This window comes from Gossypium hirsutum, chromosome A13 (genome assembly GCF_007990345.1).
Source record: "Gossypium hirsutum isolate 1008001.06 chromosome A13, Gossypium_hirsutum_v2.1, whole genome shotgun sequence".
Taxonomy (NCBI): domain Eukaryota; kingdom Viridiplantae; phylum Streptophyta; class Magnoliopsida; order Malvales; family Malvaceae; genus Gossypium; species Gossypium hirsutum.
Genome location: NC_053436.1, coordinates 46389534 through 46407335, shown reverse-complemented (window position 1 = coordinate 46407335; position 17802 = coordinate 46389534). Strand labels below are relative to the sequence as shown.

Here is a 17802-nt window from a genome sequence, read left to right as displayed (position 1 = left end):
TGAAATGTTATGCATAAGCTATCAAATGCTAAGTGTGAAAATGAGATGAATGAAAAGTGTTTGAGATGTGTTAATATATGATTAAATATGCATGATATTTGATGTGTATCAGGGCTTAAAGACCCGCAGGCTTCGTGCTGGTATTATATCCGGGTTAAATCCCGTAGGCTTCGTGCTGGTAATATATCTGGGTTAAATCCCGCAGGCTTCGTGCTGGTATTATATCCGGGTTAAATCCTGCAGGCTTCGTGCTGTTAATATATTCGGGTTAAATCTAGCAGGCTTCGTGCTGGTAATATATCCGGGTTAAATCTCGCAGGCTTCGTGCTGGTATTATATCCGGGTTAAATCTCGCAGGCTTCGTGCTTGTATTATATCCGGGTTAAATCCCGCAAGCCTAGTACTAGTATTATATTCAGACCTTGAGCCTAGCAGGCTATTATGCCGGTGAGATACTATTCGGGCCTTTGAGCCTAGCAGGCTATAATGCCAGTGACATGATATCGAGCCTCGAGCCTAGCAGGCGAAATGCCAGTGAATGAATAAAAGTCTAAGGTTAAGGCACCTCGTGTTAGATTGACAAATGAATACATTCAATACGTTAAGAGGGCCAGGTACGCATTATGTACTCATATGTGAGTTTGATTTGAATTGAATCATAAGTGTGATGTGATACATATGTGAATAAATGTTATAACTATATCTATGATCATGATACACCTAGTCAGGGGTGAAAGTATGTGAAAGTATTTGATTTAATTATGTTATGTGAATTCAGATTAAGTGTGATAAGAATGTTGAACGTTCATTATGTGCTTGTGTATATTCGGCCAGATGGCAATATACCTAGAATATAGCCTCTTGGGAAATTGAATAATCGAAGTATAACTGCGTTTATTTGTTTGCGTTGCTTAAAACTTACTAAGCTTATAAAAGCTTACTCCGCTGTTACATTCCTCTGTTTTATAGATTGTTGACTCCAGTTACCTGCTCGGGTTGGAGTTCGCCGAAGATATTATCACATTGTCGAGCTCACGCTATTGGTGTAAGTAAATCCTAGTATTTCGAGTCTATGGCATGTATAGGGTTTTAATGTTGAGTATGCGATATTATAATTTAGCCAAAGGTGTTGGTTTGTATTGATAAAGTGTTTTGGCCATGTGAATTGGCCTATGTTGGCTAGTGATGTTTTGGGCCTCGTAAGCCCATATATGGACAGATTACATATGAAAAGAAAAGTTTTAAATTGACTGAAATTTTTCGGCACGGTTTTTGTGTGATTGGCTGAGTTTAAGTCGGGTAACACCTCGAACCCTGTTCCGGCAAGGGATACGGGCGAGGGGTGTTACACATACAAACAATAAACTAAAATACGGGCCATAAAATTTCATTCATATTTCAAAATGTTCATTCACTTACACATAGTCCCTTATTTGAGTCTACGAAGCCCAAAACATACTTTAGAAAGGGTTCGAGACTAAACCGAGAACTTACGAAAATCTTGGAAATTTCATGCTTTAAGGCTCCACACGTCCGTGTCCCAAAGTCGTGTTCCATACACGGCTAAGACACATGGTCGTGTTTCTACTTGTGTGGAATATACCTAGGCTATTTTCCAAGCTTTGTTCAACCTTAATCTCTTACACACTTATCCAAAATCAAAAGCATATAACATGGTATTCATTTAATGATTAAATATTCTCAATTAAACCACAAACATAGCATTTGTATGTCATCATACATGTGTCTCTCATACTCATTTTACCTTGTTTATTATAGTACCACTTATACATTTATACCAAGATTATCATCTTACCAAATATCTTCAGCTTAATCATCAAGCATTCATATTTAAAACTAGATCATATATTTATAAAATACCACAATTCAGATGCACAAAATAACATGTTTGCCTGAAACATTTCAATTCAACTCCATACCCAACAAGCATTACATTGAGACTAGTCATATATATATACATGTCATGATACATATCATTCTCTTTCTGTTTTCTTATAAACACATATCATTTATTTCATTATATCAATATTTCATATACCATAGTTTCCATGTATTCCACATATATTTATTTTCCTCCTCCTCCTCTCCATTCCACATCCTTAATGTATATAGCATTCTTGTAAGTACGATTTCACAATTTACTAATAAATGCTCACATCAAACTGTCCACACGAGTCATAGTCACTTACTTATTTATAATTCGAGCTACAGAGCTCCAAATTAAGATCCGTAAATTTCCCATGAAACTAGACTCACGTATCTTTCCACCGTAAAGTTTTCATAATTTTTTGGTTCAGCCAATTAATAAAATTTCCCCTGTTTCACTATCTGACAGTTCTGACCTCTCTTCACTAAAAATTAATTATTTCACAGTACAGAACTCGGATAATGTTCTTATTGATTTATCTTGAAAATAGACTCATTAGGGATTTTAAAAATATAAGTTTAATCCTCTAATTATTTTTATCCAAATTGTTTTGATTTTCCAAAGTCAGAACAGGGGATCACGTAATCATTTTGAACCAGTCTTACAAAAACATAAATATCTCAAAATATAGAACTCCTTTTCTTGCTCTGTTTCTTTTATATGAAAATAGACGCATTAAGATTTAATTTGATATCTCATTCAGTCTCTGGTTCAATTTCTACTATTTTTGGTGATTTTTCAAAATCACGTCACTGCTACTATCCAAAACAGTTTTATTGCTAATTCACTCTTTCACACTTTTTTTTGTATTAACCTCATTTTAACATACATATCACAAATCATTTTCACCACATTTCATACATCACAAGTATAGGCCCATGATCACAAGGTCACCATGAAATCATCCTCATGTATAACTTACTTGTTTATAACCTTACCACATCCTGGTCACTTAATGAGCACATCATTCACATAACCAAGTTCCTGCACTTATTCATCACAAAACTCAGAAAGCAATACATAGAGAGTCTCTCGTTGAACACTTCGGATCTATCGTTGATACTTGGTGGTTTCAGCACATAGCTCCACCCATCATATAGTTCGGCTCTCTTGTACACATGGTGAACTCAGTACCACCCATGTGACCTAGCCAATTTATCTCGTAGCTCTCTTGTCTACATGGTGTCCTTCACCTGGAACCACGCATGCAACCTAGCTACATATATCCCGTAGCTCTCTTGTCTATATGGTGTACACATAGTATCACCCATGCGACCTAGCTGCATAATAATGTCGTGTAGCTCTCTTGTACACATGATGTGCACCCAGCACCATACATGTGACCTAGCTACATACTATTTGTATCATCCAATCTTTTCGAAGGTTCAACCGAGATTTCTCTCTCTTTTCCAACAATTTCACTAATCAAGTAATTATCCACAAACATATTTCCAATATTATTATAAAATATCATAATACAAGTAATATTGATGTATTACTTACATATAAACTTACATATCATTTAATATCAAGGCAATAACATTAAATTACACATTGCCTTATTAAAAATCATATGAACTTACAATTTCCCATAATATCCATAATCATAGAAATCACATTTATGTTTGATAATTCAATGCACTTCATGTACCATAGACATATTTTTAAATCAATTCATAAACTTGGCACCATAATCATTTAATTTAACATAATTCAATTAATTCACTAAATTTAACTTTCAAATATAAATTACAGCATTATTACTATATTATTATCATACCAACTTACATACTTTCAACACCTCGAAAATTATAATAAATATATCAATTTTACATTGAAAAATGCATAAATTAATGCTTATTATACATATGAACTTACCTCGATACTAAAACGACCATTTTACCAACTTTCCCAATTTTCGATTTTTCTCTCATTCTAGGTTCAAATCTCATTTTTCGAGATCTAAAACATCATATTTTACTTATTTTATTAATGTACTATTCAAAACAGTCCTTAACTCAAACTTTGGCAAAATTACAATTTTGCCCCTAAACTTTTGCATATTTACACTTTTGCCCCTAAGCTCGTGAATTAAACTTCATCCCTTATTCTTATGTTTTATGACATGCTGATCACTTTTCCCTTCTATGGCAACATCAAATTCTCACTCTAACATATACTTATGACTATTAAGTATTTTTACCGATTAAGCCCTTTTACTCATTTTCACTCAAAACCGAGTAGCACAAGTTGTCTAACATAATTTAAAACCTCATATTCTATCATAAAATAGAAAAATAAACACATTTCACCTATGGGTATTTTTCCAAATATGAACCCTAGCTTAAATTATTGCTAGAATAAGCTTAATCAAATTACCGGGGTTCCAAAAATGTAAAGAACTTGAAAAACGGGGTTAGAACGGACTTACTATTGAGCTTGGAAAGCTTGAAAACCCTAGCCATGGCTTCCCCCATGCTAATTTCGGCCTCCATGAAAAAGATGAGTCAATTTTGGCATTATTTTCCCTTTTTATTTCTTTTAATTACCAAATGACCAAAATGCCCTTCCTTACTAAACTTTCAAAAATTCCATCCATGTCCAATTTTTTTCCATCACTTAGAAATTGGTAAAATTGCTATTTAAGACCTCCTAATTAATATTTCAAAGCAATTTCATACCAGAAACTTTTAGAATGTAGGTTTTGCAACTTATTCAATTTAGTCCCTAACTTCAAATTGAGCACTTTATGCATAGAATTTCTTCACGAAATTTTCACAAAATCATGAAATCATATCATAGACCTCAAAATAATCATAAAATAATTATTTCTATCTCAGATTTTTTGGTCCCGAAACCTCTGTTCCAACTAGACCCAATTTTAGGCTATTACACGTTCACATTATCGACTGGATCTTTTGGGTATAGTTATTGTAACAGCCCAATTTTGATTCTGATCGGAACATTGGTTTTGGGACCCCTTAACCGAGTAAAAATATTATTTTTATTATTTTAATAATGTTTACAGTGTGGTAGTATTACTGTGTGAAGTTTAGTAAAGAAATTTTACCGATTAAATAGTTAATTAGGTAAAAAGGATTAAATTGCGTAAAATGAAAACTATGTGTGCCATTAGTAAAATGAATTATTTGATAATGGCTTTATAAATAGGAGTCCTTGCATGGTAATTATACCATTGCATATTTGAGTGGACGGTAGTGGACCTTGAATTTCATAATTTATTTGGTTATTAAACATGGGTATTTTGGTAAATTATGGAATAATGCTTAATAAAATAAAGCCATATGATATTTTTATTATGTTTTCATCATCTTCAACCGAATAATTAAACAAAGAAAGGGTTTTGGAAGCTTTAACATTCGACCATGGCTTTCTAAGGGATTAAGGTACGGTTTTTGATCCGTTTTTAATGATTTCTATGTTTTTGAGCTCATTGTAGCTCAGTTTAACTGACCCGTACCTCAATTTCTGAAATTGGTTGTGTTTTGAAATGTTCCATTGATGAGTGCATGTTTGTTTTAATATTTCTTGTTAAATTATTGATGGTTGTTTATAGATATACAAGTTTTATAAAGAGATTTTGATGAAATTGAGTATTTGGGATTAAATTGAAAAAGATAGAATTTTTGTGGTTAGAAATGTGAATAAAATGAAATTATGGCTGTTTAAATATTGTAGAAAATTTGGCTAAATACATGTATATTGGGGTTTTGTGTATTTTTGCATAATTATGCATTAAGGACTAAATTGTTAAAGTATGAAAATATAATGGCTATTTTGCAAAATGGCCAAAATACTTGTATACGTGTTTAATTGATTATGTTAGTGAATAATTGAGTTAAATTTGGTTAAATTAGATCAAGCCAAACGAATTCAAGATTTTGATCGAGGAAAAATCGGAAAGTAGACGAATAGTCGACGGATACACGAGGTAAGTTCGTATGGTTAAAAAAATTGAATTATTAGCTACTGAAATTGTTTTTAGTTGATGTTAATTGTTTACAGAATGAATAAATTACTAAAATTTATTGGCTCTATGAATATGTTGCAGTCATTGAATTATATGATTAAATTGATAAAAAAATTATATGATATAAGAGATGATGGATAATCGGCCAAATTTAAGTATGTAATGGTAGATATGTTAAATGGCTTTGTACTTGATTTTATTAATTTACATGATGATGGAATGCCATAATATATATTTGATCTTGTGTTTGAAAGTAATGAAGTACTATGTGGTTGAGTAAATGTATATTGGAGTTAATTGAGCTTTAATATATGATAAATTAAATGCCTTGTATGTGGTAAGTTACTAAGGAAATATTTGTTGTTGATTAAATTAAATACTATATATACATATATGTGCCAAATTGAAATGTATATACATAAAAAAAATTGAGGTTGCCGAATGCAAATAAAGTTGATAAATTTGAATTGATGAATAGTGAGTAATCGAATTTCGGCACAGAGGGTGCGAGTATAAAAGGATATAGATGTAAAAATTGCACTAAGTGTGCGGGTCTGATTATTGAGCACTAAGTGTGCAAGCTTAAGTATCTAGCACTAAGTGTGCGAATTGGATATATAATGTTGAATAACTATTGGCACTAAGTGTGCGACTCTTCGAGTAATTGGGAATGATTGAAAGTATTTTTGCCTTGAATTTCTTGAGAAGTATTTATGAGTTATAAATTTGAATTTGAGCAGGTGAGTATCAAAACTATAGGGTTAATATTATTGATCGTAAAGCTGTGTGGTTGATAATGGTAAAGAAGGTTGCATGATAGATGTACAAATTGGATGAGTAAAATGATATGATTATATATATCTATATACGATACCATGTAGCAACTCTATAAGAAATTTAAATGTTCTTGTTTGAATAAAACAATTTGTTTAAAATGTTAATTTTGGATTTATGGCTAAATGAATAATAGCCGAATGACGTAAGGATAGAATGGGAATGTTTGAGTTGTTTTGATTAAGTTTTGATATTGAGAAATTGAATGAAAAATATATGATAATCGAATTTTCTTATGAATGAAAGTGTGCTTGAGTTGATTGTGAATAAATGATATTCGGGTTTCTAGCCTAGCAGGCTATGTGTCGGAGAATTTGATCGGGCTTCATGCCTAGCAGGCCTTGTGCAGGTGAATGATTCAGGCTAAAAGCCTAGCAGGCCTTGAGCCGGTGAGTTTTATCAGGCTTATTCCTAGCAGGTTTACACCGGTGTATTATTTAGGCTCGATGCCTACAAAGTTGGGTGCCAATGTGGTACGGAATGTGTAAGACAAGTTGGATGGTCAGATATGACCTAATTTATTTGTTATTCAAAATTAGGTAAGTAAGTAAAACGATTATTTGTTACAAATTATGAATTATTGATTTTACTAATGAGTTAATATTTATATGGGTATAATTCTACTATCGGTTATATAAAGGTGTTATAGGTTATACGTAATGAAATAAATCGACCTAATGCTATATGAATTCTATGATATTAATATTGTATTGGTGATATGTGATATAAATGGTTTAGTCACATTTATGGCATTTAGTATGCAAGATACAGGGTTTTCGATGTTGGTCTCAAGGGTTCAACTGTAATTATGATGCTGCGAGAATAGAAATGATGATACAAATCAGTACAGGTATACATGGTACACTTGACAAGCAAGTGACATTGATAAATTTATCTGACACGTGAGTAGATGTGATAAATTACACATGAATTACATGACTGTTAAGAAAATAAATATTGAATTAGATGAGGCTAGTTTAAAAGCAATCTTATTGCTTAAAATGACAAGCTTAATGTTAAATCTTTTATACACTGCTGATAATTATGCGAGCTTACTAAGCTTATTAGCTTACTCTGTCTATTCTCTTTATTTTACAGTTATTTGAATGCTCACTCAGGTTGGAAGTCATTGAAGATTTCATCACACTATCCAGGAGGCAATTGGTATTCCTAAACTCTTTGAAATTGGGTAATATGGCATGTATAGGCTAGTTAATAAATTGATTACATGGTCACTTGTTTATATGAATGTGAGATGAATTTTGAGTATTATGATCAAGCTATGTGATATAGGTTGATATGAGAAAAGTTGGTTTGATACGAAAGCATTATATGATGTGTGCATTTAGTGTTAAAATTTATAATTGGTATTTTGGTTTGCATGATATGTAATTATGGATGAGTTGATAAGAATGTTGAAATGTGATTAATTTGTAAGCGGTATTTAGATGCTTATATATATGTGACTACATAGAATGGTCACTTTAGTATAAGCTTATATAATTGTTTTAAGCATGATATGTTGGATTAGTGTTGAATGATGTTGACCAAAGTCTTACTGTTCCGGTTTGAGTTACAAATCCGGTAATGCCTCGTACCCTGTCCCAACGTCAGATACGGGTAAGAGATGTTACAGTTAGTCTCAATATTTTGAGTATGGCATGTATAGGGACTTGGTCTTTTTGTTATATGTCATATTGGTCCAGCCAAATGTGTTGGCTTATAATGATAGTTGAATCATTTTTTTTTGTGTATAGCGATGAGATATGGCTCATGGTGATTGTAGAGTCGTAAATCCATTCATCTATGTATGATATCCCGATTTCATTATGACATGGCCTATGGTTATGGATGATTGAATGTTGATGAATGATATGTGAGTCTATGATATGTTATGGGAATGCATGCATGCAAGTCTAAGAGATATTGCTTCTTTGTACATTTGTGTTTGTTTAAATAAAGGTGGCAATTGGCTTGGAAAATAACACAAAAGTTGTCCACACGGGTAGACACACAGGCATGTGTCTAGACCGTGTGTGACGCACGGCTTGCCCCATGGGCGTGTGATCGCGTTATTTCGTAATAGGTTTTAAATATTTAAAATTACTCGTTCTTAAACTAACTATTATTGCGATGTAGGCAAGTGTACCTATTGAAAAATAGTATAGTTTTAGCAAGACCGGATTATCAAACCCAAAGGAACTAAAAGTACTAGTAATGACTATCTTTTTATTATCTAGCCTAAGAATAAAGAGGTTTTGTTTTAATTAACTAATTATCTAAACTAAAAACGCACAGAGAAAAGAATTGGGGAATTGCTTTTGGGAAAAATCGATTGACTTAAGACAATACCTAAAGAAAAATCTACCTAGACTTTACTTGTTATTCTGGCTCCGAATTGGACGATTTATTCATTCAACTTGATCCGTAGAGATCCCTAAGTTATGTTATTATCCCTATTCAAGACTAATAACGTCTAATCCCTAGATTGAAAAACCGAGACTTTTCTCTAATTAACACTCTAGGGTTGCATTAACTCGATCTATGGATCCCCTTATTAGGTTTCACCCTAATCCGAAAAAATCTTGTTAACCTATGTCTAGGCGCGCAATCAACTCCACTTAATTATGACAAATGTACTCCTAGACAGAGTCTATTCCTCCTCTGAATAAGAGCATGTCTTGAATCAGTATCCTGGGATATCAAAACAAGAATTAAGAACACATAATTAAGAACAAGTTGAATATTTATCATGTGATTTAGAAAATAATAACAAGATTCGTCTTAGGTTTGATTCCCCTTAGGTATTTGGGGCTTTTAGTTCATAACTAAATAAAAAAAACATCTCATAATAATAAAGAATACAAAACATAAAGAAAACCCAAAACTCCTGAAAGGAAATTGAAGAGAGATCTTCAGTCTTGATGATGAATCCGGCTTCTGAGATGGATCAATCGGCTTCCTTGGAGTAATTCCTTCCTTTACTCCTTATTATCCGTCTCCCATTTTCTTCCTTCTCTAGGGTGTATTTATAGGCTTTGGAATGCCTAAAAGCCCTCGAAATTAGCCTTTTTCGAATTGGACTCAACTTGGGCTCGGCAGGGACAAGCCCGTGGCACACGCCCGTTTTCAATTTCCTCAGGCCGTGCTCGAGCCTGCCAAATTGACACGGCCATGTGGTCTACCCGTGTGAGGAGGTCCAGGCCGTGTTGATTTTGTACCTTGGCTTATTTTCTCCTTTTTTGGCCCGTTTCTCGGTCCTTTCGCTCTCCTATACTCTCATAAGTATAAAACATGAAATTAAAGCATTAGGAGCATCGAATTCACCAATTCTAATGATAAATCATCCATAAAATGCATTAAACATGGGGTAAAAATATGTATAATTGATGGTTTATCAAATACCCCCACACTTAAGCATTTGCTTGTCCTCAAGCAAAATTCTCAACTCATAATCAAAATAAATTCTTCTCAACTTATAATTTCTATCGATAATATCTCAAATTAATCTATAAGCAATCATACATTGAAAATTTCAACTAAAAGAACATAAAAGTTTCAAACATTCCAAGTTGAGCATTTTAATCATGCAAACATAGGTGTCTCTCCTCATCTGAGTAACTGCCTTTGATTCAAAATATCACAGAGTTTCACATCCTCACTGAAGATTCACTCAAATCACTCGAGGTGTTTAAGGACAATAAATGAAGCACTCAATAGTCAATAATGAAAAGTCATTACCATAGGCTTGCATGAAAATCAAATCTCCACCACTATAATTTAAGATGATACATCAATCAAAAGGTCTTTAGAGGGTTGTAATGAGGCTTGGTTAAGGGTGTGGTCACAAGCTGAAAGAAAGGGTTAGAATCGAGATTGAATTGAAAAATTACCTAACTAGAAAAAGAGTTAATCTTCACTTGCGTACAACAGAGCTTCTTCTCAGAATATGAAATTACAGACATGTATACATAGGTTTTTTTTTGAAGAACAAGTTAAAATAATATAGACTAACTATTAAGAACAAAACATAGCTAAGCAATCCATTCAACTCAAATCTCGACAAAAATAGGGATTAATTTAGGGAATTTCAATAATAGTAGGTTAAAGGTTAATATTGAGGTTAATACAAGGAATAGCTTGTTAGGCTCAAATGGGTTTACTAAGGGTTAATCGTGGAGGTAGGCTTTTCATGGCATGAGTGGGTTAATCCTAAGTGCCTTAATCATTTGGATATATCAAATCAAATGGTGTGGTCTCGACATGCATAATCAAGCAAGTTCTAGAATAACAGTTCAATACTGACGCACTCAAAGCAATAGTAAAAGTGAGCATGAAAGGATTAATAGATGCTCAAAAGGCTCAAAAATCTCACAAAAATTATGGCTTTTTGATGTTTAGACTCGTGAATTCCAATTCAAAGTAATACTTAGACCTGGGGAAACAACCTATAATTTTAAATTCTTAAAAATCAACTCATCATGCTTGATTCTCTAATGTCTTAAAGTTTAAACAATCAATGCATAAAGGCCTATGTTTTAATTCAAGATATATTAATCAAAATCATAAATCAATTAAAATTTATCCTGAATATGATATGAAAGCTTTTCAAGAGAACAAGGCAATCATTCAGGGATTTTTTCTGATAATGAAATAAATACCCCCATACTTAAGATGTACATTTCCCTCAATGTATAAAGATAGATATTAGAGTGTAAAAATAAGATAGGGAGAGAAGTGAAACTTCCTGTATGATGAATTCCTCGAACTGGAGTTCTGGAGAGGAATCGGTTCGAGAGTGGAGGAAGATACTCCGGCGGTCATAGAGGTTCATTAGGCCATAAGTCCTGCACCAAAAAGATATTATCTCTAGTGGTAGCTATGGTCGTGGTTGAGCAGGACATGGCAGTCGTGGAGAACCTTTCCCAGTGGAGGTTTAGTTCCTATGTGATGATGAGCTTAAGAGCTCTATAGAACTGTGATAAAATTAGGAACTTTTTAAGGGATATTAGGAAGAATAATTACTCAAAAAGAAATAACCGAAATTAATAATTAAAAATAAAATTTCTAAAATCTAATAAAAATAAAAAGTAGTTTCAATAAAAATTAAAAACATAAAATAATAAGTAAATATTTTTAAACATCTTCATATGCTGACATCTATGAGCGTCTCACTCGATTTAAGCAACGGTGTTTTCAACGATTTGACAACATTAATGCTACTCTACAGCAGATTTCTAAATCGAGTGAGACGCTCATAGATGTCAGCATATGAAGCCACCGCATAAGCTGGATGAGAAGGTGGTTGTGGCTGAACCGGTGGGTCCTCGTGCTGTGGGGGGACATCATCAGGAATGTCCTCGTAGGCCTCCTCTTCGGTAGATTGGGTGAGACGATACTGGGGAGTGTAGGTTCCTCGACGCCTCTCTATCATCCTCATGCTAAGCATGCTCAAGATGTCTTGTGGAGACATCTGGCTGATGAGGGTGAGGGATGATTCTTGGGCCGCGGTGTTGAGGAGCCCGAAGTGTCACGCCAGTCGACTCACATAGGGGCCAATGGAGATGATCCCCTTACGATGCCGCTCCATCTGGTACTGAATCACAAGGGTGATGAAATAGGCAAGGTCGATGACGTGCCCTTGCGACATGCACCATAAGAAGTAGACATAGTGGGTGTTGACGACGCCAGTGCTCTCTCGCCTCCCTGTAATTTTATGAGCTAAAATAACGTGTAAGTACCTCAGGGATGGTGGGAAAACTGATGCCTTGGAGCAGCTAGGATTGTAGGAGGTCGTGCTAGGGGCCAAAGTGTGCCAGCACTTTGAGGGAGAGAAATGTATGTGGCGACTGAGAGCATGTAGTTCATTCTCCTCCTTAAATTCCTCCGTATATAAGCCTAGTGCAGCACCAAACTCTGGGACACTTAGCTGGCGGATTAATCCGCCTAGGGGAAATTGGACCGTGCCAGGATCATCATAGTACGTCATTACGGTCTGAAGATGGAACGTTGAGCATAGTTCCATCGTGAGCTCAAGGTATGTCGGCTTGAAAATCCCAAAGAATAGCTCCCAAGGGCTGGTGGTTAGGAGGGCTCGAATCGAATCAGCCAACTGAACCTGTTCTACATTAGCCCAGTCGATGTAGTGACCCGCAATTAAAGGTCAGGCCCGAAGTATTTGGAACAATTCTTCCTGGGGCCTTCAGGGGAACTGTAGGAGAGGGTGACGAATTTTCGCGATTGGACCTGCGAAAGAGAACGCTCCCTTCCTCTTCTTTGAGGCAGGTACGGTAGTTTTCTTTCCTCGTGAAGACGACATCAAAAGCCTGTAATATAAAGAATAATAATAATAGGTAAACGAATTTGAAAAAATAAAAGGCATGAATTTGGAACTAATTATTTCAGCCAATACTATTAATATGAGGCAAACTCAACCACAATAACAATGAGAATGAGAATAGAAATGTAATGGGTATGAGGTTTGCCTAATCTCAATTTAACACAAGATGTATGATAACTAACTTAGGAATGCAAATTAAATGATATACATTGGCATGGTAATAGCATGAGAATAAACATAGTAATGTCATGGGTATAAGGTGTTCCTACTAACTTGATTTAACACAAAATGTATGATAACTAACCTAAGAATGCAAATTAAATGATAGAAAAATGAAAATTAGTTCAAAAGATATGAAGTTTATGTTGATAATAAGCATTAGAAATAAGTAAAATAGAAGTGAAAGGAGTAAACAAACGCTAAGGGAAAGAGATTAAGCATCAAAAATGAAGTGGAAAGCGGCGCACGGGCATGGCAGGGAGGCCGTGTGGAGTTGCAGCCACTAGGGTTAGGGTTTTTGAATGGGGAAGAAAGGGAATGGAGTTGCAGCAGCTCGTGTGATTCACGAATTTCAAATTTGAGCGCGTCTGACATTTAGTACACGTCTGTGTTCCTTAGACGTGTGGGTTCACACGGCCGTGTCACATAGCTGTGTCTAGCTTTGTTCGCTTCTCCCATGCCCGTGTGTGCAAGCCTCACACTCGTGTTAATTTAACAGGTTCACCCACGGTTCTTCCACACGGGCGTGTCGCACACCCGTGTTGTTTTGGCAGGCTCGACCACGGCCATATCGCACGGCCGTGGCCTTTAGTCGTAGCCCGTGTTGGAAAAATATTTTGCCCTGTTTTCACACGGCCTTAAGCATACCCGTGTGCTTGGTCGTGTCTCTGTGGAAACACCTGTATTTAAGATTTCTATTAATAAGTTAGGAGTTAAATACCAAAATTTAAAGAAATTGATATTGTTAGTGCTCGGGTTGCCTCTCGAGAAGCGTTTATTTATAGTATAAGCTTGACTTACCTCTCCAGTGAATGGTCACGGTGGTTTGTGGAGTTTATACTCCTTATTCCTGCTATCAATCTCATCAAAATAAGGTTTTAATCGGGTTTTGTTTACCTTAAAAGTACCGAACTTGGGATGACTCACCTCCACCATACCGAATGGAAAAATACTGAGTACCGTAAGAGGGATTTCCTCATTCGTGTGGTAGTGACAATGTGGGGATTTGCGGTATCTAATAAGACCTTATCACCAACCTTAAGTTGATTTGGAGAGGTATCGGGCTCGTTTTGGCGTAGTTTCAGTTTGTCGGGTGTTCTTAGTTTGTGCGTCTGGCATTCATCGAGTTCCTCAATTTGTAATCTTCGATCTTCATGAACAGGTCCTCTACTGGTGCTTGAGAATCACTTGTGTGCTTCCTTCAGACTCATTTTCTGCAAAATAGGTTGCACCATATTGTTAGTTTTAGTAGAATGGTTTAAATGATCACCTTCAATTTCTGATGTGTTGCCAGAATTGCGAGCTTGAAGGGTGATTGTTTCGTCTCCTACCCGGAGTGTGAGTTCACCTGTGCCAACATCAATGATGGTTTTAGCAGTTGCTAAAAAGGGCCTTCCTAGAATTAAGGGAGTGTTGCTATCCTCTTCTATGTCTAGAACAATAAAGTCAACAGGAAATATAAATTTATCGATTTTAACTAGCACATTTTCAATAATACATCTAGGGAATCTAATAGTTTTATCTGCTAATTGAATGCTCATCCTAGTCTCTTTGGGTTTCCCGAGACCTAGTTGCTTAAACATTTTGTAAGGCATGACGTTGATACTAGCCCTTAGATCAGCTAATGCATGATTAACATCTAAACTACCAATTAAGCAAGGAATAGTAAAGCTCCCTGGATCTTTAGTTTGTTCGGTAGTTTATTTTGGAGAATGGCCAATCAAACTACGTTTAGCTCCACATGCGACGCCTCATCCAACTTCTGCTTATTTGCTAAAAGCTCCTTTAAAAATTTCATTGCATTTGGCATCTGCGATAGAGCTTCAAAAAAGTAAGTTAATATGTAATTTTTTTAAGAGTTTAAGGAATTTACCAAATTGTTCATCTGAGCGGTCTTTTGTTGTCGCGTTAGGGTATGGCACACGAGGTTTATATTCGACAGTCACTGGTTTGTTTGTATTTTGATCTGCCTCACCTTGACCTTTGGTTACCACAGTTTCTTACCTCGGTTCTGGTTCAGGCTCAACGACTCCTTCGTCATCTTCAATTTTAATTGTGTTGAGTTGTACCCTTGGGTTAGGTTTGGTATTACTTCGCAAACTACCTTGTGATCGTTCGGAGATTAGTTTGGAAAGCTGGCCTATCTGAGTTTCGAGGCTTGTTGATTTTTAAGTGTTGCCTCGGTGTTCTAAAAATGGGTTTCTGACACTAATATAAACTTTGAGAGCATCTCTTTAAGGTTTGGCTTCTTTTCCTATTGGTAGGGTGGTTGTTGGTAGCCCAGAGGATGTTATGGTCTTTGATTTCCTTGACCGCCCCACGAGAAATTGGGGTGGTTCCTCCAACCTGCATTATAAGTGTTACTATATGGATTGTTTTGAGGTCGAGGATTATTACCCATGTTGTTTAATTGCTCGTTATCCATGTTGTGGCCTTAAGGTTGGTATTCCGAATGGTTTGTTCCACCGCTACTTGCTTCGCACTGCAATACTGGGTGAACCAGTGAAGAACTAAGAAAACCATCAATCTTTTTATTCAAGAGTTCTATCTAATTAGAGAGCATGGTGACCGAATCGACGTTATAAACGCCGGCTATTTTCGTTGGCTTTTTCCTCATGACTTGCCATAGATAGTTATTCAGTGACATCTCCTCTATAAACTCATAGGCATCTTCCGGTGTTTTATTATTGATGGTTTTGCCCGCCGCTGCGTCAACCATTTGCCGAGTCGAAGGATTCAGACCATTGTAAAATGTTTGTAATTGGAGTCAAAGCGGTAACCCATGGTGAGGGCACCTTCTCAGAAGGTCCTTGTATCTCTCCCATGCATCGTAGAGTGTTTCTAAATCCATCTACACAAAAGAAGAGATATCATTACGTAATTTAGCCGTTTTAGCAGGCGGAAAATATTTTAGTAAAACTTTGTTGGTCATTTGTTCCCAAGTAGTAATTAGCCCTCGTGGTAACGAGTTCAACCACTGTTTAGCTTTGTTCCTCAATGAAAAGGGAAACAACCGAAGACGTATGAAATCATCAGAAACGCCATTAATTTTAAATGTATCGCATAGTTCTAAGATGTTGGCTAAATGAGCGTTGGGATCCTCATCCTGCAAACCATCAAACTAAACAAATTGTTGTATCATTTGAATAGTGTTAGGTTTTAATTCAAAAGTATTTGCAGCTACAGTACGTCTAACTATGCTTGATTCAGTTCCTGTTAAAGAAGGTTTAGCATAACTATATATAGTGCGTGGAGTAGGATTTTGATTAACCGCAATTGCAGGAGGTAGCTGATTGCCTCGGTTTTCAGCCATCTCTTTGGTTGGGGGTTGAGTATCGTCTTCTTGCACGTTCTCCATGTATCTTAAGCTGCGCATTATTTCTCTTTGGTTTCTACGAACTGTACGATCGATTTCTTCGTAAAAAAAAATGGTCCCGATGGGTTTCTTCTAGTCATAAACTATAAAAACCTGCCAAGAGAAAGAAAGAGTAGGTTAATAAATAATAATAATTAAATTAAATTAAATTGCAAGAAAAATAAATGGCTAAAGTAATAAAAATTGAGTGTTCCTAATATCTTAGTTCCATGGCAACGGCGCCAAAAACTTGATTGCATTATTTCGTGTTAGGTTTTAAATATTTATAATTACTCGTTCTTAAACTAACTATTATTGTGATGTAGGCAAGTGTACCTATCAAGCAGTAGTATAGTTTTAGCAAGACCGAATTGTCGAACCCAAAGGAACTAAAAGTACTAGTAATGACTGTCTTTTATTATCTAGCCTAAGACTAAAGAGGTTTTGTTTTAATTAACTAATTATCTAAACTAAGAACGCACAGAGAAAAGAATTGGGGAATTGCTTTTGGGAAAAATTGATTGACTTAAGACTATACCTAAGGAAAAATCCACCTAGACTTTACTTGTTATTCTGGCTTCGAATCGGACGATTTATTCATTCAACTTGTTCCGTAGAGATCCCTAAGTTATGTTATTATCCCTATTCAAGACTAATAACGTCTAATCCCTAGATTGAATAACCGAGACTTTTCTCTAATTAACACTCTAGGGTTGCATTAACTCAATCTATGGATCTCCTTATTAGGTTTCACCCTAATCTAGCAAAATCTTGTCACCTTATGTCTAGGCCCGCAATCAACTCCGCTTAATTATGACAAATGTACTCTTAGACAGGGTTTATTCCTCCTCTGAATAAGAGCAGGTCTTGAATAAGAGCATGTCTTGAATCAGTATCCTGGGATATCAAAAGAAGAATTAAGAACACATAATTAAGAACAAGTTAAATATTTATCATACAATTCAGAAAATAATAACAAGATTCGTCTTAGGTTTCATTCCCCTTAGGTATTTAGGGGTTTTAGTTCATAACTAAATAAGAAAACATCTTAGAAGAATAAAGAATACAAAACATAAAGAAAACCCAAAACTCCTGAAGGGAAATTGAGGAGAGAT

At 35.3% G+C, this 17802-nt stretch overlaps 1 long non-coding RNA gene and 1 other non-coding gene across 2 annotated transcripts; both read left to right on the top strand.

The window, feature by feature from the left end:
- Window positions 1–5270: 5270 nt before the first annotated feature.
- On the top strand, window positions 5271–7100 carry LOC121212710 (uncharacterized). The gene is made up of 3 exons (XR_005908015.1): window positions 5271–5355; window positions 5827–5900; window positions 7063–7100. It is a non-coding gene; the product is annotated as an uncharacterized lncRNA (long non-coding RNA).
- Window positions 7101–16109: 9009 nt separating this feature from the next.
- Window positions 16110–16216, top strand: LOC121213416 (small nucleolar RNA R71). Its single transcript, XR_005908798.1, has one exon. It is a non-coding gene; the product is annotated as a small nucleolar RNA R71 (small nucleolar RNA).
- The last annotated feature ends 1586 nt before the right edge of the window (window positions 16217–17802 follow it).